Below are 27,931 nucleotides of genomic sequence, written 5' to 3' on the forward strand. Positions count from 1 at the left end.
GCAAGTACCCGTATTAGTTTAACAGGTTTTGGTTGGTTTTCTTAATAATACACTTACTCACTATTCCTCAATAATATTTTGGATCATGAAAAATTAAAACTGATGCCATAGCGATTGACAATTTAAAACAAAACATTATATACTTTCAATGGGAAAAAAATATGTAATCCCTTTATACCCATCTTTTCTCAAAACAGACAATGCACTATACTGGATATTCCAATTATGCACACTTTAAATATTATCTTGTAACCCATATATTATGCACCACTAGATATTAGGGCCAGTGTGTGGGGGCAAAGAGAGATATTTTGGAGTTAACAGACAACAAGCGCATTATTAATCAATGGCCTGGAGACACAGGAAGCAGCATTAGGAGCCTAACGAACAGGAACAGCGGGGGAGCTCTGCACGTGCCTCTGTCTTCATTATGAGGAGCAGAGAAAACACATATTTGCTACATGAAACTATACCTTATCTATACTTGTTTAATCATAACGGTGTTTTTATGCATGACCCCAAGATCTCATTGTTTTTTTATGTATCCTCTACCCAAAGTTGGTAAACAGTCTCTTCGATCATCATCAATCAACCTGGGTCATCCTTAACATAAACTTTATTTTTCAAGTTTCGATCTAGCTATCAAGTTTTTACTGGTAAATATTTCTTCTTTTTCACAAATTCAACTCTGGAGTCCGAAAAACAAACCATTAGCCTAAATCACTAATCCCAAACGAAGCTAATAGGCTAATTTGTGTCCATTTAGATCGTGATAAGACAATGTGTGTGTGTTCATTGCTGGTTGCTTATGTTGTGCGGTGGCTTGAAGTGCTCTGTCTGAACGATCAGAAGAGCATCCCGTGGGGTAAAGAGTGCGTAACCATGGAGAAGGCCGGGCGTTTCCATGACACCCGCGTCATCTGCGAACCCCGCGCCACCAGGACGTCTCATGTTCATCTGTCACGGTGCGGCTGCTGCTCGACGCTAACTGTGAGCGGACAGCCTTTCGCTCTGGAGGTTGATAAGGTTCTATGAATTTAAAGTATTCAATGCAAATATACACATACATATAACAGATAACACAAAGCCTAAACTTATATTTTTAAGATTTTTAAGCATGTCACTATAAAAGAAACTAAAACTATGACGTCTTGTTTGTTTATAATGTTGCTTTTAGGTAGGCAGTTTGTCCAGAGATCAAGGATACAAGGCCAAGGATTTAGCCATTGCTGGTACAGGGATAATGGTGATGTACACTGTCCCGACACTGTCAAATAAACAAATACATATTTCTTTGCGTTGCTGCAGCAGCCCAGTTAATGGCCCTATACCCAATTTTCTTCCATGTATTTGTATTTGTCTTCCTCCGGTACAGATATATTATGTACGAAGCTCTAGAGATCAAAATATGTCTGCTGTGTGCTGTCTGCATCTGATTAGAAAGCTTTTTTTTTTTTTTTTTTTTTAAGCCTGGTTACTGAACTGCATGATCCTTTGCATCTATTTCAATGCAAGCAAACATTTTTGGAGGAAGAAATCTTTACTACTTTTAAGTTTGTATTGTTTATGTTCAGGTATTAAATTTTTTTATTTGTTTTTAGATATTATGAAATTGAATTAAAATGTTTGGTCAATTATTGAGTAAAAATATATACATTATTGCCATCGTCCATGATCTCTCTTTGAAACACTCAGATCAGTTCATGCCAATTTTAAGCAATTTAGACTCTTAAAAAAGTGAAAGTATACAGACATATTGAAATTCTGAATTAAATACTTTTGTACACTGAAATGAAAACTTTTGGAGGTTTATCTTGAATAAGTCTTTGTACAAAAATACATTGACTCATTGTTGTATCAGTATATGATTGACAATTGCATTAAGTATTACAACAGGTGTGCCTAATAAAGTGGCCGGTAACTGTTTTAGCTTTGCCATTCAGCGCCAGTGCCCTGACCGCTGGCTGCACCCCTGATTGGGAGCAGATGGGGGCCGTCCTGTGTGTTTTAAACAAGGCAGGAGGGGGAGGGAAGGGGAGGAAAAGGGACGGAGGGGGGAGGAGAGGGGGGCACTAGTTTAAGGTGATGTATGAACTTGCAACAAAGACCCTCCTTGAAAAGCTGTAGCGCCTATTAATTGTTTAGGAGAGAAAAATGGACAGAGCTAGAGGGTGGCTGGTTAAAAGGGGGGGATTTATAGCCACTATTGGAGTGAATGAGTGCTTTAAAAAGTTATGATGATGATAAGATTAGGTAATTACTCACTGTGCACAAGGAAAATTCACATAACGACAGCAAATTAAATACGACAAGTGACAAGCAAAACAGAAGTAACTAATTTATGCCGAGCAATTAGGCTTTGATAAAGAATATTAAATAAAGTGGCTATAGTCTTTTATTCGTCACATCAAGTGAGGCATCATCTGAGCATCTGAAAATGTAATTACAAACATTAAGTGCCACAGACAATACAATCATTTAATGCTTGCAAGAGGGTTCTTCCTTTATCTGTTCCTATGCTAGGTACAAATTTGGACCTTCCTTTAATGGACCAATTTCCAGATTTTAGGGTGGTCTGTCGCTATGGAGATCTATTTGCTCTATTTGCTTCTGGAATGTTTCACAATATGGTATTAAACTTATCTATCTCGGTGGAGACGAGTAGGTGATGCCATTAGGCCAAGTTACAGGTTAGATCTGTGGAGAAACGTCATGTTTTTCAAGGTATTTTTGAGAAATAAAAATATCAATAATTAAATAAATGATACACTGGTTTAATGCCAGACTGTGGAATCCATATTATATAAATATGGAGCACCAAAACGATTAAATTCGGACTTAGCAGGAAGACCATTATACCATTATTTATTTATGTATTTATTCAGAAAAAAAGCTAGAATACAGCTATAATAAAGTACACATATCACTATAATATCAGATCTCCAAAGAGCCAGAATGTCCCAGGAAGGACTTTAATGTGATGGTATGAGCTTTGATGGAGATCATAGCTGCTCTTTGTGAGTGAATGTAAGTGTCTGTTGGAGGAATGCAGTAGCGATTCATACCAGAGCAAAGCCTTGAATGTAGCAACACCGTGAATGAGCTTAAGATGCAGACATGGAGTCAACAGAGAAATGTTTTATCTGCACGGGCCTTTTCACAGCCACACTCACAATCTATGTGTGATTTTATTAGCAGCAAAAAGGTCAACACAGCTACGACTGCAGGGTATGGACTCTTACAGTACAACAAAGTTTGACGGGTCATGAAGATGAACTAGTGCTCATTTGTGCCTCACAGCAACAAGGTCCCAAGTTCAAATCCTGCATAAAGCACTGCGATTAGAGCTTTGTAGAGATATTTTTAAGTTGTTTGGTGCAGAGTAAACTTTTTTTCGCCTTTTTACTTGCTAAATAGTTAAATTGCATTGAGCCTGTCATTTCAATCTTACTAAATGGTAAGTTTTATATAGCGCTTTTCTACCTTCAAGGCACTCAAAGCACTTTACATCAAGAACCACTCATCCATTCACACACACATCCATATAACAGTGCACACAGACACCGGGGGCAAGATGGGTTAAGTGTCTTGCCCAAGAACACAATGACATTCATGTTTTATGTCGAGAGCAGGACTCGAACCGCCAATGATCAGATTATTAGACAAACAAATCAGAGCTACTGTCACCCCACTAACATGTAGAAAGTCCTACTTGATCCCTAGATTCATCCCAGCAAAATATAGACAATTAAAGGTGCGCTATGTAAATTTTCTGTTGGAGGGTTGCCACTTGCTTGCCGCCATGGAGATCTAATTGCTTTGTCTGGAATGTTCGACAATATAGCATTGGAGATGAGCAGGTAATGCCACTAGGCCAAGTTACAGGTTAGATCTGCGGAAAACGTCATGTTCACACTTTATGCCAGGTATTTTTGAGTAATAAAAACATCAATAACCAAATAAATGAAAAATAGACTGGTTTAAATCTCTGTTTCACACTTATTTTCCCAAACAACCTCCAAAGCGTACCTACCACCAGAAAAGTTACATAGAGTATCTTCAAATTATGCAGTAGCAACTATTTTCACCCCACATAATATTTGTTTACAAAATAATATTAATGGTCTTTACGCTGCAAAAAAAGCAGCAGTGCGGTTGTTAACAGATATTTCCTCATTACCGCCTGACACGCACAAGCCCTGTAGATTTAGCTTGATTTGATGGAGCATTTTACCTCTGATGAGTCACCGTTTACCTGACCTTCGGCCCGTACCAAGTATCTCATCTTATCTATATTTAGTCACGGACAGGCACACTCCAAAAGCCTCCTTTGAAAGTTATTTTGACAAATGTTTTGCAGATAAATCAGTGAAAAGTGCTCCTCTGGTGTTGGAGATAGGACATCTTTCTCTCTGTTTTTGTATCGTCTCTAAACACGTGTGCTGTGTTTTCTGTGACTCTTATCTTAATCCAGCCTTTGTACTTTACCTGAACCCACGGCTGCATCTATCATAAGTCTGAAGGCTTAGATTTGTAAAAACATTGTAGGAAGTAGCTAAGTTGTGTCCTCATTCGACACTTTATGCAGCTGAAATTATCCATATAGAGTAGTTTTAAGTGCTAATTTGAGTCATTTAAATCAGTAGTTTGACTACGTTTTATCTGCATTTGGGTTACTTCTTTAGCACTTCAGTAGTAGTGGTCTAGTCCTATTTGAGCCGTAGCTTAGACCTGGTATAATCCAGTTCTAGGCCTGGTTTAGATCTGGTTGTACTCGGAAGGCTAAATATTTTTTTAAGTGGTATTGGCGTGAAAAGTTTGAGAACCACTGTTTGTTTTGTGGTCTGCTTTGATAAACTTCCTCAAGAAACTTCATCAGAGTTAAAGTTGGTAAAAGGCGTCTGCTCACTGATTAATGTGTGAGGCTGTGTAATCCTTCATTCGTCCAAGAGTGGTTCAATGCAATTTGCAACTATACTGATTCATTTATGGTGGCAAACCAACTCCAGAACTACATTAGAAGAAGCTCAGGCTAAAATCTGGAGGTATCTAGTGTTGCAAACATTGTGCCAAAACTGAACTGAGGCTGCCGAATCATCGTCACACATTCATATAGGCAGAATGTAGATGGGAGCCCACTGGGAATACCAGGTACGACAGAGAAAACATTACTGTTGTGTCCTTAAGCAAGACACTTCACCCACAGAGCTTAGCGTGAATGCAGTGCGCGCGTGCGTTTTGGAGGTGGTTGGAGGGGCCGATGGAGCAGATTGGCAGCCTTTCTTCCGTCAGTCTACAATACGAGTGTGGAGTGAATGAATTATGCTCCGTAAAGCGTTTTGGGTATCTTGAAAGGTGTTATATAAATCCAATGCATTATTATTATTATTATTTTTATGTCGGTCTAATTCCATTTAAAAGAACTAGAGCCCAAACCCGCAGTTTTTTTAAGCATAAATCCATAATTAGTGCAGCAGACTTGTTGCTTCCTGACCTCTGGCGGAGCTGTATTTCCTTCATTGGCTGCAGTGTAAAGCAGCCCCAGACTTGCCATACAAAGCACATTGTATAACGGTGCATGGACTCTGGGTGACTCCTCTCTCCTCCCTCCGCTCACACAGAGACTGCAGCAGAACGCAGCCTGAACACATGTTGGCTGTGTGCCGGACCTTAAACAAATCCGACCAGAGAGGCTAATAAAAACCTCACAGTGCAGGGGTGAGGAGGGGGTGAGGCGGGGAAGTGAGGGAGCGAGGGGGGTGAGGGGAGGAGAGCGGGCGAGGGGGCGAGGGGTACTGAAGAGGGAAGCTCCGACACTACAGCCCCAAATAAGAGCTGAAAGTACCAGTCTCCTCCATGTCTTCATTAACTACAACCCTCTCAAGAATAGGGCTATAGGGCATTAGTTGTTTAGTCAATTAATTGGTTGCTGGAGTCGAACAAAATGCGTAGTAGTCGACTAATCACTTTACGTCGATTATAAGTATTTATATGGGACAACAGCAGGAAGGATAAGTTAGTGCGCTACCTGCTTTCCACAAATCTGACTTGTAACTTTATTTTGTGCCATTACTTGCTTGTCTTTATAGAGAAAGATCAGTTTAATGCTTTACGATGGAACAGTAATAACATCTCTTTGTAGACAAGAAGATGGCAGACCTTCCACCAGAAAAGTTACATATCCCTGCATTATCCCTAAATGAATGGCCACTGGTTCAAACTTCACCCATACTACTATTGTTTCTTTTAGCAAAACACTCACAACCCTGTCAAAATCCACTATGACCGGGATAAACCAAAAAAGAAAATGTAATAAAATCTTGGATTCTCCAACCAGGACCAAATTTATACTTTGGCTACAATCAGTGTTGTTTGTTGTTTGTTGTGTTTTCCTTCTTGCAGTACTTTTTACATTAGAACAAATGGTGGTTTATGCTGTTTATTCTCTGTGTAAATAGGGCACTCAGATTTCCGACCGAAGCTGCGTTGGGGCTGTGTCTTGTGGAGGTCGCCATCACACTCTCTCATTTGCATACTAAACAGGAAGCAGACATTTGTATGAGTCATCCTTTCCACCGAGGTAGAGGAAACCACGCACACGGCTACAAGTCACCCCACTCACTATAGAAACTCACTATGGGCAAATACGCTTGAAACCATATATAGGATCATTTCATTTTATCATGATTATTTATGTTTTGATTTGTTGTATTGTGATTTTTATGTCTTTCTTATTCTGTAAAGCACTTTGAGTTATTTTGTGTATGAGTTGTGCTATATACAAATAAATGTATTGAATTGTGTAGGATTTGTTTATGACATTATAGAGTTTGATGTTATAATCTCGTGAAGGGCAAAGAAATATGTCAAATGATAATCCAGAAATGTTGAATCTTATTTGTTTGGGGAGGGATTGGGTCCAAAGCATGTTCATCAACTTATTCATGTTGTGGCTTATAATCTTTTCAATGAATAATAAATAATTCCCTGTGTGTTTAACTAATGCTACTACTTTTTAAAGGTGCACTATGTAACTTTACTGTTGGAGAGTCTGCCACCTGCTTATCTCCGTGGAGTTGTTTTGCTTACCTCCAATGCTCCATAGTATCGCGTTAAACTACCTTATCTATCTTCATGGAGGCACACAGGTTGCACGACTACTCCAAGTTACAGGTCAGATCGGTGGGGAGGCGACACCACTCACAGAATTCATGCTTTCAAGGTATCTTTTCTGCAATAAGCTTAATGTGAGAAACGTTCAGTGTGCCAGTTTTTGTTGCATGTGTAATTACAGAGAAATTAATGATAAACCAGGTCTAAACAGGCAAATTCTACCGTATTCTCACCAATCTTCTACCTTAAATGTTAAACTAAGGATAGTTCAGCATCAAATATCAGGTTTTGGGGTAGAAAAGCTGTAGGCCATTTTAAATTGCCTCTACACTGCAACATCTGCTTTGAGTACACAGCAACTCAATGTAATAAAACAGGCACTTTTCCTCTGTAAAACTGTACAAAGACAGTATAGGCCACATTAAAAGATCAGAGATGAGGGATCAGAGCGCACACATGAAGCCTTTTTACTAGAGTCCCTGAGCCATGGAAATACAATCAGGAAAACTAAATTATATCTAAGAATAAGAAAAATGTCCCAGGATGTCTACTTTGGACAGGATATATTGATTAAAGTTTTTGTTACAAGTCAAATGCCCAGGAGTGCTGATCTTTGTGTTGCATAATGGAAACAATCTGTGAATGAAATGAAAACTTAACACTAGGGATGCAAATCTATATGATGAGCGGTAAGACAATGCAAAATATCTGATGCGTGTAATTGAATTTTTAGACAATTTGTATGTTATTACTTAGACACTTGTTTGAGCAACCACCTGACTGTAGAAACAGGTGCTAATTTTGAATGCACTGTCTTCAGTTCAATACAAGGGGGAAAGGTACTGTACTTTCAACTGCAATCAACATTTACATTGATAGAAGCCTTCTTTTCACTTGATGTTTAGGAAAAATTCAATGTTACATTTTGAGTCAAATTAAAGGTGCTCTATGTAATTTTTCTAGTTGAGGGTATGTTACTTGTCTCTATGGAGTTGTTATTGCTTTGCCTGGAATGTTCCACAGTATGGCATTACATCGATCTAGCTTGCATTTATTCCATTATAGATGTCTTAATTACTAAAAAGGTGTTTGAAATGCATGCATTCTCACTGTGAGCGAACTCGCCTCTGTATAGATCAGACCAGTAACTTGGCATCACCTACTTGTCTCAATGTAGAGACTTTTTCAAGACGCCATGTCACATTAGTATTTAACCATTTAAGTTTTGTTTCTGGTTATTTTATTTTTTTTCAAAAAATGAAAAACTTTTGAAAGATGAACTGACAGAAGCTTTATTTAAGAGATAAGACTCATGTCATGTCTGTCATGTTCAGAAAGTGAAAAGTAAATATAAGCTGACAGTGATCCTTTAAGCTATAGGATACAGGTCATTTGATCCATGCACTGTGCCACACGTGCTAACATGCTAACGTGCTAGGCCATATGAAGGAGCACATTCCTTGCAGTGATGAGTGGTGCCTGTCAGCTTTATCCTGATAAGATAACTACAGTAAACACCATGAGGCCCCAAACAGCACCTGAGGCTGCACTGAGCTACAAGCTAATAGCCGCATGAAACACCATGGTAAAGTATTGGCTAGTTCCTGCGCCCTCTGCTGCCAACAGTGTGTCATGTAAGACTGTTTAAATAAGACTAACAACAGTAGCTGCTAGCACTGAAATTGCTTATAAGGAAGAGACACTTCATGGTGTCATAGAAATGGCACTAATAACAGTTGGGGCCAGCGGCAGAATCAGCTCTGCACTAGAGCTGCAACGATCGAGAAAATGTCAGTATCCAGATCAGGAGCGATAATGTTAAAAGTGTGGCTGAATAGAAAGCAACAAGAAAGGCACACGGCACACGGCACGCTGCACCGTGGACTGTACAGGCAATTTGTCAATTAAAATAATTACATTAATCAATAAGAAAATAGTCGTTAGTTGCAGCTCTACTCTGCACATTTGAACAGGAAGTTATCCTGTTATCTAATATTAAGCTCTCAGTAATAATGCTTTTTAGTGGATTTTTTTTGTGGTTTACTAATGTAAATGTTTGAATTCAATGTCATACTGCAGAGAATTCAAGACAAATAAAAGAAACCTCTCAAGGAAACAAGCAGGTGGCACGCCCTCCACCAGAAAAGTTACATACTGCACCTTTAAATCAATGTGTATGTATGTAGCTGATATAATGCAGCGTATACCTGCAAATGAAAAGTGATATAAAGTTGTGACGTGCAGTTATAAAACTTGTATAGCTTAATCCAAACTATAGCGTCATAAAAAGTGTGTAATGCTTCATGCTTGAGTTTTGTGCAGGTGAAGCGTCCTGGCAGAGACATGTATCAGGCTCACAGTCAAACAGCCGGCCCAGTGAAGCGTGGAAGTAGATTAAATATAACGCCTCATTGGAAACCATCAATTATGCAGCGTCTATGCATTATCCCAGCACACAGTCATTCCTCTCACTTAATCAACAGTGAACCGCTCTGAGCCTGTCACATCTGAAAGGACAGGAGCCACGACGGTAACTACGGCAACATCTCTGTCATCAGTCAAAGTGAATTACCTGGTCACAACATAAATACAGACATCACTTGCTCATTTAGTGGGGAAAATGTATGTGTTTGAAAACCATTAAGGTTCATTAGTTTTACAGGTCAGAGAAAACAAAGCATGCATGGTAATATACTGATAGTCCAATTTATTCACTGTTTAGGGCAGATGAAGCGGACATGGTTATCCATTGGACAAAAGAAAAAAAATATCCTGGTTAGTGTCAATAATTATGTCATCAAAATAGCTTTATTATTCATTTTAGCATAATATTATTTATAATATTACTCAAGTATAAGTGTAAAACGTATTTGGGAAAAGTACTGTTCAAGTAACCGTAACTGTCGGGACATATCATCTGATTTATAATTTGAAGTTGATGTAATTTGAATGACTAAACTAAATAAATAACAATAAATAAATAACATTATATCAGGAGGAGCAAGAAATTACAAATATTCAAATCATTTAATATTGTAAACATAAAGCTTTTGACCCTTGTATACTTACTGACTGAGTAAATGTAATTGAGTAGAACCCAACTCTGAATTTTGGCATTCATATTTTGAATATATTTAAGTATCTAAAGCACATGTGTCAAACTCAAGGCCCGCGGGCCAGATGTGGCTCGCCAAGTCATTTTATGTGGCCCACGACAAGATAAATTAAAAGGTAATGTAATTTTATCAGGACATACGCAGTTACACAGCCATATTTTTTTACATCTAAATGCATATGCAATATTTGTAACTTGAATAAGTAATAAATACAGAAACAGTTAATTAACAAGTTAAAAAAGTAGTTACATTTATTTTACATTACATCGGGACCCTTTTACATCTGGCCCTTTGAGGGCAACCATTTTGCTGATGTGGCTCTTGAGGAAAATGTGTTTGACACCTCTGATCTAAAGAGTAAACCAAAGTTACAGGGTGCAACTGGAGCAAAATGCATACATTTGTCAACACTGAACTTGCAGCAACAATGAATTTGCTAATAACAAGAACAACAAGGCACAAGGAAGAAGTACCAACCCAATTCAATTTGACTTTGGCAAAGATTTTGTATATGTATGTATGTATTTTTAATTGTGATGATATAATAATAAAAAAAAAAAAAAAAGATGAAACCAATAATATGGATGCAGCCCTCCCTGTCAAACACATGTATTCGCAGTTAATGGTGGCTGACGCATCCACCATCTCTGCTTCTGCCACAATTATGCAGTTCCTGTTTTTGACTAGAACAGCTTAAAACTATGAAAGCTTCTCTCACAGAATGACCTAAAAACTCCAGGCCAAGTTCAGGGGCAGCTTAGTAATGTGGGACTAAACGTTATCCAAGATTAACAAGGAGATCTATTATGCCAAATCAACTTTTATGAGCTTTTAACCATATTATAATGATTTCCTAGAGCTGTATTTGGATTGATTCATGCATGTTTGAGTAATCCTGTACTGTCCTGTATTTGAAACCTCTTTGTGTTTTTCTTCAACAGTGCAGCGGTGAAATACTATGAAGAGGTATGATGGTCAGTTCTGCAGTTTTGAACAGGAAATTAATGTAACCATTTCTATTATTAAGATGCTCTTAGGTCAACGACAGTTTACAAAAAACAAGAAGTGACTATTTACTTAGTTCAATGTAAGTACCAAAAAATAGCACAAATACCAGAATGTTAAAAATGATGTTCTGAAGGTATGCGTTTGAAATATTGAGTGTGTCTCTAATTTTATGCACCAATGTAAATAAACATTTGATAAAAAAATCATTAAACCAGTCAAAACGTTCATAACAAATGTATATATAAAGCTCAGGATTGTGGCACCTCAGTGAGCATAAAGTTAAACCAATGGGTATTTTAAGATCGTACTAATCTTAGCGTTCATTCAAATGTTTCCTGACATTATAGAGTCATAGATTTATTTACCAGCAGTGACTCAACAGTTAATCGAGTTGTTCCAGTGCCATTTTGTTTACTTTTTAACAATGTTTTGACCAATATCTCTATGAGAGTTTTGCACTACTGTCACAAACATGGTAGATTTCCATGGTAACGACCCTTCTTCACGTTCCATCCTAAGCTCTATTCCTTTGTAGGGTCTGTGCACCTTCAGACCAAGTTACTTCTCCACATCTTTTTAGGCTTTTAAAGGTTATGGAAAGGTTATGGACCTTGTTTTGCCTTATCCCTTCTTCCCCCAAAAATATAACAAAACTATAGCCACAATTTACATACACATGTCAGATGGATTGCAAAATTATTATCTGATCATTATTCTCTAATAAACCCAAAGAAATTGAATGTTCATTTCAGTCAATACTGCCCACCTTTATCGAGAGGGTTATGAGAGTTTTATTTTAATTGCACAAAGCAGACAGCACTAATCCTGGCACTTCTCTGCTGATGCATGTAACAACTGAGAAAGTGAAGGAGAGAAAGGCAAAAGGGAGAGAGAGAAAGAGGAAGAATATGTGAGGGAATGAGCCTGGAGATACTTCTTTAGGAGGGCATAATTGGTTCCCAGTAAGATTTTTTGGTAAAAGTCATGGTTAGTAGGTTTTATACATAAGCCCGTTAAGATGGGATATTTAAATGTGTAACTACGCAACTTTTATGGCACAGGGTCTGCCTCCTACTTCAGATGGCATGGAGACAGATAGTAGATGACATCACTAGGACAAGTTGCAGGTATATGCAAAAGCAATCCAATGTACTCACAGTGAAAGCATGTTTTGAAGGAATTATAATTAGCAATACAAAAATATGTGTTTAAAGCAATACTGTGGAACATTCCAGGCAAAGCAATGATAGCTCCATGGAGACAAACAGGTAGCAGCACTCTACCAGACTCAGTGCACCTTTATTGCAGCCTGTGCGATTTGCTAATTGTGACTTTTTAATTTGGTTTAATCTTGTTTCGTATTCTGCATTACCAGCTGATATTGTGAAAATTATCTAATTTCAATTTTTCTGACAAAGATTGCAAATTCATGTGCAACAAAAATTCTTGCCGCCTTTTTCTGCCTGTTGACAGGAAGCTAGCGAGATCTACCCTCTCTCTTCTCTCCTACCTGCTGTTTATTTGCTGTGAGTCCAAAAACTGCATCGCACAGGGGAAAAAGAAGGAAGAGGGAGGGGCATAAACATGTACTGCAGAGGCCGGCATGTGGCTCCCTCCTGGATGAGACTCACAATCACATTATCTGCTGTCTGAGATCCATCACTCCCACAGATAAATGCATACACGGAACAGCACGGACACCGCATTGTAACAGGGACAATGACACTGAAGACGGCTATTACAAAACATACAGAAAAACAACTTTACATAAGAGTGGATTAGTGCTGTCATGATACTAAAATTTCAAACTCAATTTTGACCAAGTGATAGACTTGATACTCGATACCGATTCCAATCCACAATAATAATAAAAACATACTTTATTTAAACAATAGAATGACGTTTTCAACATTAAATCATAGCACTTTCTTCAATATTACCATGTGGGATTTTATCTGTGTAATCCCTCAGTGGTCCAGTGGGTTCATAGTGGTCCATGTGTGTATACTAGTCTATGTGTCTTATACTTGTGAAAGATATAGCTCAATATCATTTAAACATATTCAGGAAAGGTTCATTTCTGTCCTGTGGATGTGAACGTGACCAGCTTTAGTATAGATTAGTGTCTGATTTTCAATACGTTTAACAACCCTACAGTGGATAGTCTTACACTATTATTAAATGTGATGCCATCAGGTCAAGTTACAGGTCAGATCTGTGAAGAGGCAACCCCACCCACAGTAAGAATGCATGTTTTTTCGAGGTCTTTCTTTGAAATAAAAACACCTGTGAATAAATAAATGCAAGATACATAAGTATACCGTATTTTTCCGGACTATAAGGCACACTTTTTTTTAATAGTTTGACCGATGGTGCGACCTATACTCAGATGAGACTCATATGTGAAATTATTAAAATATATCATTTCAAATCTTCGTTACTGTCGCAACTGCACGAGGGTGTAGGCTCATGTAACAGTATGACAGCCACGTGGAAGTGGCGCTTCATCTACTTCCATAGTTGACTGAGTTCAGAAGCGACACCAAGGATGAAGAATGGATTTAGTGATTTGGACTGAGACTGAGAGTTAACTTGTTAGCTTGTTTTTTATGCTTTAATTATCTGATTAACTGTTAATGTTAACGTTAACATATCAAACATGTATTCAGTTCACTGTCTGTGTGCTGTACTGATATTTAGCCTGTTGTTCTCTATTTTATTGTTATTATTATAACTTGCCTTTAAAGATAAAATAAATTTTTTCACTGGTGCGACTCCAGAAAATACTGTAATATTATATTGTGGAATATTTCAAGCAAAGCAATAACATATCAATGAGACAAGCAGATGGCCCCTCCAGAAAAGTTACATAGTACACCTTTAACCTGTTGTCATTTTTCTTAAGTCTTGTGCAATATATTTATTGTACTATTATATACTATTGTATTATGTCCCTGCTGGATACACAAATTGTTATTCCTTTAGTGAATTTAGGTGCTAAAACCTGACATCTGACAGTTTTTTTAAAGATGTATTGTGCTTGTGTCCACTATATGCTTATAATCTATAATACCCGTGGATCATTATGTTATAATTTGCACATATTAGATTGCAAGACTCACCTAAAATGACTTAAAAGAATAAAAGAAACAAGTCCACTGACTTCCACGTTAGAAAACTGCACTGCACAGTGGGAGCTGACGTCGCCACACACGTCATCACAACAAAGAGCTGTGCACATCACATTAGCGAGTAGCAGATTTTTTTTTAATTTGTACTAAAATGATGATGCAATGCTGCCGAATCCTATGTCTATCACCGATCAAGAAAAAAAAAAATTGAAGAACAGAATAAGGATGTCACAGTGGGCATGTGCCGGTGCTGGTGAAAACGGGGGTTGATCAGCAATATGACTTCTAGAAAATAAGCGATTAAAGATTACTCCAACATGCACAAATCACTCCCAAAACAACTTCGAGAGGATAAATGAGATGGGGAAACAACTATAATTTAAGAGCTCTGAAAAGTTGATTTTGCATAATAAGTCTGCTTTAAAGCTAGGTGTCTTTTTATAGTAGCTGCCACATGGGAAAAATGTCTTGCTCAAGGACACAACAACACTACTGACAGATCTGAGCTGGGGATCAAACATAGTTTTTTGAATCTCTTACAGTAAAAAAAAAATCCATTGCACAACACACGGTAAAATAGCAAATGACTTATTGCGGATGCCCAAACTGTCAGTCATAAAAACACTGAACTCTTACCCACCAATGGAAATGGTTTGAACCGGCTACCCTGCAGTTAATCGGCAACCACTCAATTTACTGCACCACCATCACGTAGACAAAAGTATTTAAGATAAAAAAAAGTGGAATGCAACTTGCGTAATTAATCAATTTTAATCAAGATTGAGATTTGGTCATTTCTAAATGTCAACGATCAGTTTGGGTCTGTTTAATGGAGAAGTTGACAGCCGGGCCTCTGTCTGTAAAATCATGTGGTCTGGAGCATGTGGTCTGGAGCAGAGTTCAGACTTTGGAGAAGGAAATGTGACTTTTGTGTTTAACGGCAATCATAAAAAGTGTCTTGTTGTTGTTAATGTTCAGGAAATTAAATTTTACTAGTTTTTAATAAGACAAAACAAAATAAAATAAAACGTGTGATCAATCAATAAAAGGAAAGAAATAGTGTTTGTTTTTAGGGGCAGGCTGGATGATAAAATATCTAACTGAAACTTCTGAGAAGCGATTTCTGTTTTAACGCATCCAGAAGAATAGACAAAAATACTGAAATATGAACTGACAAACTAATACACGAATCGCATTTCAGTTTGTACAGGACTGAACGACAGGGTTAGCAGTTTTTACGCAGAATAAGACGGCCCTAATGTTTTTGTCATATCGCCTTGCCCTAATTGCAACCTGAGAGACGCACACTGACGACATGCGGGGTCATTATAAAACACAAAACAATCTATTTCATGGACGCCTTTTAGATGCACAGGACCTGGTATCTAGTCTACACCGTCATTACAACAAATAGGAGCGCACAACAGGAAAAAAAAATACTTTAAATATTTATATCAACCAGAGCTAAGCAGGGCACCGCGACATCTTGAGAAATCTTTTTTGTGTGTCTGTATCAATCTTATTCCCCATTAGAAGGAGGAAGAGAAGCGGGAGGAAGAGGGTAGGGGGAGGGGCATGATCTCCTACTGTTTATGTGTATTTGTGGGGGATAGGAGCCCTTGCAAACCATATGGATGCGTGTCAGTGGGGGGCGCTATACCTAATGGGACGCGTAGAGTGGGTTTTCGATCTAATGGTCTGTCTCTTGGCGGAGTAATTGGCTCTCGAAAAACATCGGGGGAGTAGGAGAAGTTTTTTTGGATGCAGGGATAAGAACTGGCATGTTGGCTATACGTTACGAGCATATGGTGCCCGCTGTGAGTGTGGTGGCCAAAAATGCATCTCTTCTTGTCTGCTCTCCTCTGCCTCCTCTTGCTCTCTTCTTCTTCGATCTCTCTCTCTCCTCCGTCTCCTCCCCTCTTTCTCTGTTACTCTTCTCTCCTCTGCCTCCTCTATCTCTGTCTCCTACTCCTCATCCTCACTCTCTCCTCCTCTTTCTCCCACTCTATCACTCTCCTTATCCTCCTCTATCTCTGTCTATCTTTTTCACTCCCCATGTGAGCCCTTTCTCTCTCTCTCCCCTCCTCTGCCTACTGTCTCTCTCTCTATCGCCACCTCCTTTCACTCTCTTTATGCTCTCTCTCTCCTCCTCTTACTCTATCTCTCCTTCTCTCTCCCCATGTGAGCCCTCCCTCTCTCTGTGTCTGGTTAACTCAATAACAGCCATGGCTCATTTTTGCTGCTGTCCACGCAACGTCTCTACCAAAAGTACATTTTAAATAAAGTTTTGAAATCCATGGTTTGAATTACAGTTAGGCTCAACTTTCTGATTGAAATACATCTTTTCACTCTAGTCAGAAGATTTTACGGCACTGAAGTGACAGAGCAATGCATTATGGACTGGTTTATATCCATGGGCTTCACAGTGATGAAAAATGACCAATTAACAATTAATTGACAGCTATTAAATATTAAACCTTTTGTCCCAACATCTTGCCTCATTGTAACAAAAAGTTGAAACCCATGAATTCGTAGGACAGTAGTTTGTCTGAATAAATGAATCAATATAATGTAGCCTATAATTCCGTTCAATAATGGGATAGAAATAAAATATAAATATATATAAAAAAAAATATTGCATTATTGTTAAGAATATGAATATCTTCTAATTGTCTATGCAAATCAATGGGTAATTTTTTCCTAACATGTTTAACTACCAACCCGCCTGTCTATCTATGCAAATCAACACATTAGAATCGACCAAACGCCACCACTAATCTATCCATAGAATGTTAGCCTGTTAGCATGTTAGCAGACAATACCATTCCTACAACTCAACAAATATAACATAGCCGCGAATCTATTCATAAATTCACTGGTGTCTTTATTGTGGAACAGGTCGCACTTTGTACAATGCATGGCACCCAGTCAAGGAGGCTGCATTCCTCTGTGTCGTCTGCTTTCTACTGCTGCGGTCTTCCTCACCATCCCCCTCTTCCTCCCTCCCTCTCTCCCTCTCTCTCTCCACACTGTACACCCTCCCCCTCTTCTTTTCCTGCCCGCCTGTCTCTCATCAGACTCCATGCAGCAAGGCACAAATTCACCGGGGTACTGGGAAAAAAAAAAAAAAACTGAAAATCTAGGCTTGCGAATAGTACGAAGGTGGTTTTGGAATGTATGTGAGCAAAACAAAATCAGAAAGGAATGAACCAAGGAAGAATACAGGGGATAGGAGAAGAGAAAGAGAGAGAGAGGTGGGAAGGAGAGAGGGAGGAGGGGAGCGGGCGATGGGCGTTCCTCCTGCCTGTTCCTACGGGGTCAAAAGTTTAGCGTGGTTTTAATTTCACCTTTGCGCAGCCAATCAGAACACGTCTCCGGCTGCTGGGGGAACTTTGACCCATCTGAGAAAAATACTGAGGATCTAACGCTATAGCAACAACTACCAACACTTTGGAGTTTATAAGATTAGTTTTTTGCAGCCACCAACAATGGATTCTTGCATTTCAAAAACAAGAGATAAGAAAAAACTATAGATGGAACAAAAAAATGGAAAGATGTTGTACTTCTTGGTCTGAATTGATTTGTATCCCGCTTGGCGACTTTAAAACAACACAATAATATATGCACGTGTAAAAAAAGTATATGCATTTTGTCTAAGTATAAAGTTATTTTAAATATTGGCTGATCGATTGAAAAAGCATTGAAAAACAGTTATTGAGGCCCATGCTCGTGCCACTTTTAAACAACACAGACATAAAAACATAGATGTAAAAATATAGACTGGAAAATACTGCTAGATAGACACACCCCGCTCGGTGCTAGCTCCCTGCATGAGGGCAGAGTGAGCAGAGGCATGTGAGAGAGTGAAGAGAGAGGGAGGGGAGGACAGGGGGCGAGGAGGAGAGGAGGAGAGGGGGAACAGAGGGGGGAGGAGGCAGTTAGATCATAGCGGCGCTGAAGAGGAGGGGAGGGGCCACTACAGCACAGAGACAAGCAGCCTGCAACCAAAAGGAGAGAGAGGTGCTACAAGGGACAAGGACAGATTTCTCGAAAACGTGTCACTGCTCAATTAGTTTGGACAATTTAGACAAATATTACAGAATGTTTGAGTTTGTAGTTTTTTTAAATGCAGTGCAATGTAATGTAACGCAATGCAACCCACATAAGACGTATTCAGTGGAGTTTAACAGAAAACCACCTTTACTTTGCATATAGCTTCACAATCACAACCAGAACAAGAATGTTTTGGTTCTGTAGAATGTTTTGGTTATTTTCAGTGATTTTCAATGCAGTATTTGTCCTATAAAATGTATTCAGTAGAGGTTACCAGAAAACCAAACGCAATCCTATCACAATCATTTACTGTCACTGTTCAATTAGTTTCCATAGTTTAACTTGATTGTTTTGATTTTGTAGTTTATTTCCAATGTAGCTAATCTATATCAGATGTATTCAGTGGAGGTTAACACAAAACCACATTTACTTCACATATAGATTTCCTATGACAAATATATATACTGTACTGTTCAATTAGCTACACAATTTAACCTAATATTACAAAATTGTTTGATTCTGCTGGTTATTTTCAATGCAATGTTGTTATCCTGTACAATGTATCCAGTGGAAGCTACCAGAAAAACAACCACATTTCACTTTGCATATAGCTTTCCGATCACACCCATGCCGTAACAGGAGAAGCCAAAGTGTCTTGCCGTACGACACAGCAACAGTGGACTATCCGAACTGAACTAAAGGAAAACATGTATTATGTTTGTAGAGGTAATAAGGTGTAACAGAACATTCTATTACCTAAATAACAGCGGCTTTGGCGATTTGGTAAGAACGCCAGTGCAATTTCGATTTGATTTCAGTGTCCTATGCGGCATTAGTCTCTGCTAAGGCTTAGTTTCAACTAGAAACCTGCACCAGCACATATGAAAAATAAACTAAGCCTATGTCATTTTGTAATTACCACTAAATAGTAATTTCAATACAATTGCGATTAATCTTGCCAAAACCATTCAAGTCAATTACAAAAGCGCCTGTTGCTTTAAATAACTGTTCTTACAGGTAGGCAATTAGCCTACATAGGTTATTCAAAGACACCTTTCTGGAACTGCATTGTTAAATAACTATGAAAAACCTGTTCTGGGAAAAGGTGGTACAAGCTTTTTACAAGAATCATTATATGTTATTCTTGTCATTTTGTGGTTTGCCATTGGACCATTTTGAAACATCACTTCATTACACTGGCAGGATGCATCTAGTGTTCAGGAACTCTCAAAACCCCAGTGCCTAAAATATGCATGAAGTATGTAATTAATATGTTGCGTTCATGCCATGTTGTATCATTATGAGGGGAGATTCACAATGTAGGTGTTTTGACCACGTTTGTGGTCGATATTTATGTAATTTCTGTGTCTCTCCTCATATGTTAGTTTGGACTAAACCAATAACTTAACCTGCATTAGAACAGAACTGAACAAGGACTAGAACAAGACCAAAACAAATCTACATCATGACTGTATGGACTTAAACCAGACCCAAACTTGCATAAGTGAATATACCCTAAAAGGCTGAAATTGCCTTTTCACTACAGTAGCAAATAGTTGGTCATTGAACACTCTTCATTGTGTATATAAATGCAAAATAGAGGGTTCAACATTTGTGGGGTTTCTATATGGATATTTCTCATAGAAATAATTTATAGCCTGCATATATAGGTGACATGGCTAACCTGCTAGCCACTGAATTCCAAATAGGAAGTGACTGTGGGCGCACTTCCGGCTCCATCAGCTCTGGGTCCAATTGACTTTCTATTGAAACACTGTTGCCCCTCTCTCTCTAACTGCTGCTGTCAGGCTTGTAATTTTGGTATTAAAATGCTCGTATTAACCCGTGCTACACGATTCTGGTATTTTGCAGTCAATAGCGTCGCTTCAGATTGGCTCTTTGGTTGCTATGATAGTCGCGGATGGAATTCCAAATTGCTGGTAGCCTCGATGAGCTTCATTTGACTGGAGCTGAACACTATGGGTGACGTCCCACTTACTTAGTCCACTTCTTTATACAGACTATGAAACAATCTCTGCCACAAACTAAAAATGCTCCCTGCCCTTCATTTGAAATTCTGAATCTGTAAAATATACAAAATGGGCAACAGTAGCTCAGTCAGCTCAGTGTCTGTCCACTGATCCAAAGGTTGATGGTTTGAATTCTACTCTCGACATAAACATCATTGGTTGACCAGATCCACTGCCCCACGGTTGGCTGTGGGATTCCAGTTCCGACGGGTGACATCTTTGTGTCCTTGAGCAAGACACTGAACCCACTTTGCCCCCAGTGTCTGTTAACATTGATGTATAAATGTGTGTGTGAATGGGTGAGTGGTTCCTTGGTGTAAAGTGGTTTGTGTGCCTTGTAGGTGGAAAAGCGCTATATAAAAATGTGACCATTTACCAAAATATACTGTCAAATGCCAAAGTATATTGATTTTATGGACAGCATGGATGACTAAGAGATTACACAGATATTTTTACAGCATTTTTTAGAAAAGGTGCCAAGGGAATGATTTTTGATAATAATGATCCATGGATCAGGTGTTTTAGTGGGAGTGCTGGTTACAGAAGCTTTCACACTTCATTTCATACTGTCAAACAAGACATTTAGTACAAGCCAAAACTAAACACTGAATCATCACTTCAAAACGTCCACTTCAACCAAGAATATACATCTATTAATTGTATTCTTTTCCTACCCTGCAAAATAAGCCTCCCGAAAAGAAGATGCATGAAAAATTCTATTTCAAAGTTGTTAAGTAAAGCTTTTCCTAATAGCAACAAAGAGGTACACATTTTTTCTTAAATAGTTTTTCCCGCTATATGTGCTTAACCAACAGTCTCAATGTCATAGCTCCGCAGGTTTTCTTTTTGCTTCGGCCATAACTCTGGTCCTTTGTGTTGGGTTTGAGTGGGGGGGTCGAAGGTTAAACGCAGAGGTGACAAATTAGCCCGGCTCCATCCATCAGAGCGGCTCCGTGTGGTGTTAGAGGGACACAGACAGCACAAATCACACTCATTACTAAAGTAAACTACCACTAATTTGTCACGGGAAATGATTAAGGATGTTAGACCAGTTTAGATATTCTATTTATAGGGGGGAAAACCCATTGAGATATTGTGACCACTATGAAATTTTGGGGACAGAAGCCGAAGGAGTTTGGAAATTATGATAACCAGTATATCTGGCAATATAATGCTTCAACATGTGTTTTAATTCATATAGTGCATACCATTTTTTTCCTCATGTTGACTGATCACAATTTAACATTTTATTTGTCTTATTAAAAGTACAGTATTAATTTCAGTATTCATTTCCTGAACGCTAACAACACAGCATTTTAATAAGCAAAAATAGTCAAATTTCTTCCTCCAAAGTCTGAACTCTGTTCCAAACCACATGCTTTTGCTGACAGAGGATTGGCTGTATATTTCTCCATTGATTAAATAGGGTTGTTTTATTGTTTCTTACTTAACATATAGTTTATTTGTAAAGGAAAAATTGTCTAGTAAAATTAATTCATCTTGACATCCGCTGTTATGTTAATGCTTTAGTTACAAAAGTGCCTCCATCCCTTCAGCGAATCTTTTAATTTGCAAGTTTCAACTGCCAAACTGACAAGACAGCTCAGTGCTTTACTTAAACAAAACGCTAATATTTGATTATCGTCCTGAACTCCATGTAGAGCCGCACAGCTTAACATTACCTGAAATGAAGTCAGTTTGACAAATATTCTCAGGTTTCATTTATGCTTCAGTTGGACTTTTAACAAGGCAATTTAAGTATATATGTTCCCAACATAAACCTATAGGAATTAGGATTATATTTATTTTGATGTTTGGGTTTATATAACAATGTACATGCAACTTCTCAAAATGTGAAAAACAGAACTAGTTCAATTAAACGGTTTGCAGTGGTCCAAAGTTATTCCTCACTTACCTTATGCATTCAGAGCATCCTAATTATTCACCGCGATGAGTTTATAACTTTAAGAGGCTAGAGCGGAATCTGCCAGCATGGTGATGCTCACAACAACTAGCATGCTAACAGTGCACTTAATAATTGTAGAACAATAAAGCACTTTGTAATTAGATACAAATAGGACACAGCAGGCACATCAGGAGCTGCTTATACAATATATCTGTACTGGGGAAAGACACATTTTGCTCAAACACATGTGATTTGATAAAAAACATAGACTTGTATTACAAACGCAGGTGTCACAGCAGATAAACACTCAAAACTGTTTAGGTTAAATTATGTCATCTTTGGTTCAATATAATTATTGGACCTATAGATACACTTAGACAGTACACCCATTTAAAGCCAACATTTTTGAGTGTGTACAAATGGAAACAATTTTCTATTAAAAATACAGAGAATTCACATCTGAGTAGCTAAGCAGAATATAGTGTAATTCTTTTATCAAGACACCTGCATGTCCTAAAGAAAAACAACAGTTATGTGACACAGACCCTCAGATCAGAGTCCTGACCGGAGCTAAAGGTCAAACTGGAAGTGTTGTCAGGTGAATTATTAATCACTGTTTTTCACTGGTTTTACACAGATCTCTTATATTGTCTGATTCTGTCTATGTTTTGTTGTTGTTTTTGTTTACTTTTTTACACCTAAAATCCCAGAATAGCATTTTAGTGTCATGATTAATAAGAATATATCTGGACGATGGACGAGCTGGACAATTTGGTAACAATGAATAAATTCCGTCTTGTATTTCGATTGTGATTAGATTTGTGATTTATGTTTTAATAATAGGATTCTGTTCAATGTTCACATTTTACATACGCCAAAAAAATTGGTCAAAACAACAAAATATGACTAATAACTGACTGAAGAATCACATTTCAGATCCAGCTGTTTTTGTGCAGAATATGGCAGGAAGGATATTTTGTTATTGTGGAGGAAATGATGGTGCTTCAAAAATTGCGTCCATTAACATTGTGATTATGATTTGATTGCAATTAATCTTGCAGCTCTAGCTTTGCCTGTTGTGATGATAAAGACAAGGTCCTCGTTTATCGCTTTCAGAGTGCCACTAAACGTCCAAGGTGGTTTCCAAGAGTTTTTATTTTTGGAGTACAGATAACTACTGATATATGATATATCCTTCTGAAAATTCTATGTCTTATTATAATTATAAAATAGACAACAGGTGTAATAAGATTTCTAAATAAAAATACCAATTTTAATAGAGCACATTCTATTATGGAAATAACTGCAGCTTTTGCGAATTTGATTATTGTGTCAAATCAAACTGTGAGTTGCAACATATAGTGTAGCCCTACAACATCCCTATTTGACATAATGATACTAGTAGTAGAAACTGCAGTGGAACCCTGTCTCTCTTTGGATTACTGCTGTACTGTACATAGTTACGTGTCTACATTGCCTCAGCAGCAACACCGTAAACTGGTCAGGTGGGTTTGGTGCAGTTAAACCAGCTCCAGGAAAAGGTCAGTGAACTTTCAGCAAATGAGTGCGTGACCCAGTAGCACCTAGTGTACTTTTACAAATTACACACATTGCAATGATAATACAAACTTGCCTGGGATGCAGAATGCACGCTTCATCATTACTATGAATCTCCCTGTTTTCAAAAGGGCATAATTGACAGGTGGATTAGCCCATCAGAGACACCCATTGTCGGAAAAAATAAAGGAAAACATGTCACAGGGGGCTGAAAAACATTCCAGATTTCTACAGAATCATTGAGTGAAGCATAAACTCTGTTAATCTGAGGTGAGATCTTTTTTTTTTAAATAGGTGACCAATGAGCTCCTTCATTTCACATGTCACTGAAAAAAAAATAATCTGATTGTACAATCACATTTAGCAGGGCTGGGGACTCAGCGGAGGGTGTGAGGACCAGACTGATTTCAATCTGTATAAAAACACTTTTTACAGACAATAAAATGTTAGTAGTTTCTTTAAGATTTATCATGTGGTTTCTAGTTCTGATACAGTTCAAGAACATTCTAAAACACTGAATAGTTTTAAAAGGTTAAATTTTGTCCTACTTCGTTTTTTTTTTTTTTTTTATTGATACTTCTTCAAATTATTAATCTAGTTTTGATTAGTATATGAGTATTGATTGTTCTGGCAACCCAAGGGAAAGAGATAATAAACAATTACCACTTTTTCTGATGCCAGTGTTGCTCTAGTTAGTTAAGGTTAAGGTACTCTTTAATGTCCCAGTTGGCTTGATAGGACTTAAGATGGACTATTTTACCTGTTGCGCATGTTTTTGGCTTGATGGGAAACATAGTGACTTAGTGGTTAGGTCACAACATGCACGCTTTGTCACCTCTCTTTCCGACTCTCTTTCTCTATTATTACCAGTAGAGGGCACATACACTAATCCAAGCATTCTCTGTTCACTAAAAAAATGTAAATTGTAAAAATAACAGTGCAAAAGATATCCAAAGTAAAGCACAATAGCCCCTTTAATTTGAAGAGGTCACGTAAGCAGGTTCATGCAGAGTTGAACTGGGTCTCTCCATCTGGGAGCGCTTACCTCCGCTCGCAGCCCGTAAATGTTCAGACCGGGCTAAGGTGCGCATGTGTACTGCAGTACTCCTGAACGCATAAACCAGGGCCTGGCTTTTTTACAATGGAAAATAAGTAAAAAAACAGAGCTGCCCTCCCCAAACACACGCATACACCCCTAGGCAGGACCCCTTTAACAAGCCACTATTAGCTTTCAGTTCAGAGTAACACGAAACGACCCCCTCCTCTGCCCTGCATCTGTATGGGCCCCCCGAAAAGGTGACAGCTTGTTTTGGTCAAGTGCTTGTACTTTTAAAAACTTTCAACCAAAGGTAAAAGTATTCACTAATGCTGGTTGGTCATAGATGGGATGGCTAAATTGGTGCTGTGATTCCGTAGCAATTTTTTTCTCCATATATTTGACCAAAACTCTTGCCCCAGTACAGATATATTGTATGAGCAGCTCTTGAGGTCAAAATAAGTCCGCTGTGCGCTGCCTGCATCTAATTATAAAGTGTTTTATTGTACGATCAGGAAGCGTGCGTTAACATGATAATTGTTAGTTTTATTGTCACTGAAAAAAACGTAATTACATTTTCTCTGCATTGTGACAGTACAAATGATTAGGGTCCATGAAGTTGCTTATGAATGCCGAAATGCTGGAATTATAACATATCAGATTCTCAAAGTCTCATACAAAAAGTCCCGAAGGAAAACCCACAAATGTTGATCATTAATATTAGATTAGTGACATGGTTCATTATCCTGCTGTATTTATAACCAGAGAAACAGCCTGTGGAAACATGTCCCAAACACAACCCAGGTCATTGTCTGTGCGCCAGCCGCCACTCCAGGGCTCGTTTTACTGGTCACTTTAACAACGTATACCTCTCTTTTGTTTTGTTTCTCTCTTCCTCCTCTCTTCCTCTGTTTCCCTTTCTCATCCATTTGTCTCGCTATTGCTCCCTCTCTTTAACTTATGGCTCTAACATCTCTCACTCCCTTTCCTTTCTCTTTTTCTACCCCCATGCCCTTCCACCCTCCTTGCTTCTCCCCCTTTTTCTGCATCCTCCTCCTCTCTTCCCCTGCGCCTCCTTCGCTCCCTCTTCTAACTTCCCTTCTTGTCTCTTTCTCCACCACCTCCCCCTCTCTCCATCACTCCTCTCATTCCCCTCTTTCTCTTCCCCTTACTCCCCCTTTTACCCTCCCTCTCACCCCTGTCTCTCCCACTTCTCATTCTGTTTCCAAACTCTATGCACCCCCACCCACTTCTCTCTCCTGCCATGTGCACCCCCTCTCTCCCTTTATCTCTCCCTTGTTCTCTCTCTCTCCTCCCTTGCGCATACCCCTCTCCCTTCCCAATCCCCCAATCCCTCTTTTTCTCCTCTCCTGTACCCAGCCCCCCGTCTTTATCTCTCTCTTTATCTCACTCTTCTACCTCCTGCCTCCCTCCGCTTCTCTCTCCTCCCATGTACACCCCTCTCTCGCTCTCTTTCTCTCTTTCTTACCCTCTACCCCTCTCTCTCTCTCTCTTTCTCTCTCCCCCTGCCACGCGGCTGGTTTCTCCTTCCCCCTCTATCCCCCTCTCTCTCTCTCCCCCTGCCACGCGGCTGCTCAGTTCGGGCGCTCGATGGATGAACGACCTTGAGCACGTGTTACCATGGCAACGCAGCCTCACGCAACCAGCCGGTAACAGCTGGATGCAACAGCGCAGCCTGGGTTTGAGCGGGAGTCGCCGTGCTGCTAAAAATGACTCTCCTCCACAACGCTACACTACAGGGAAGCCACAATGTCACATTTTAGTGGTAGGATTGTGCTGACAAAGAATTATTGTGGTTTCTACAATTATTGAAATGATTATTGAGGCTCTTTGTGAAAATGACATGTGACAAATATGGTAACAATAGAGTATCGCTAGAATGGGTGACAGGGTAATAAATCGTGATTTTCTAGGAGGACAAAGTAAATTTCCTTATTTTGACATTAAGAGGTAAGTCAAGCTGCTTCTTCTCCGAGATCACACTTAACTTTGATTGGTTAAATCCACCTGTCACTCACTCAGATTGACCAATCAGAGGAGTTTAGAGAGTATTGAAACTACATACTCATTTGAACAAGTATCGATACTGACAATATTACATAAATAGGAGAAAGTTGGACCTGTCTGCCCCAAGAAGTCTTGTATATTCTCAAAGATGTAATGTGTTATTTTGTAGGCCTCAATATAATGAAGCTATCCTCTCCTCCGATGTTTCGCTGCAAGCCACTATTTCCCCTCCACGTTCACACAGACAAAGGCAAGTGCGTTTCATATCAGCACCTCAACTTGTACCGCAGCCAGAAAACAGGGCTAATACGGACACCAGGAATCAGCTAATTACTGTCAGTTCAAAACAAGACAAAGAATGAAATGCACACTATTGGTTTTGTCCAAAATTACAGATTGTATTTAAAAGAAACAAGGAAATCAAAAGTGAAGAGCAAACAAAATCCAGAACAGAAGGGAAGAGAGAGATGGGCACTTGACATTCCTCTCACAGAAGAATCTCTCTCGGAAAAATACAGCGGCAGAGGACACGAACTGCTCTGGCATTTGAACGAAGCTGTTCTCAATTGTCTGTCCCTCTTTCTTACATTTCTGATGAACAGGAAAACTCGGATTGACAGCAAACACATTTAAATTCATCCTTCAATCTTCGGTGGTGGTCTGGCTGGTTATAAATAGATTGTGATGAGAGAGAAGTGAGAGTGAGTAAAAGAGCCACACCAAAACTAGATAGGCAACAGGCGCACTGCATAACTTTTTGGTGGAGGGTGTATACCACCTACTTGTCTCCATGATGTTATTGCTTTGACAGGAATGTTCCACAGTATGGCATTAAACTTCTCTATCTCCATGGAGACAATTAACTGGCAGCACCAGGTCAAGTTACAGGTCAGGGCTGTCGAGAGGCGACCTCAGATAAATGCTAAATATATATTTAATGCTGCACTGTGGAA

The 27,931-nt window shown here is 38.8% G+C and overlaps 1 protein-coding gene across 1 annotated transcript in view; it reads right to left on the minus strand.

Moving 5' to 3' along the window:
* The window catches only part of LOC117373408 (nuclear receptor coactivator 3-like), a 61,562-nt gene that overhangs the window by 28,664 nt on the left and 4,967 nt on the right, over positions 1–27,931 (minus strand). The gene's annotated exons all lie outside the window — the stretch shown is intronic.

Source organism: Periophthalmus magnuspinnatus, chromosome 7 (assembly GCF_009829125.3).
Source record: "Periophthalmus magnuspinnatus isolate fPerMag1 chromosome 7, fPerMag1.2.pri, whole genome shotgun sequence".
NCBI lineage: Eukaryota > Metazoa > Chordata > Actinopteri > Gobiiformes > Gobiidae > Periophthalmus > Periophthalmus magnuspinnatus.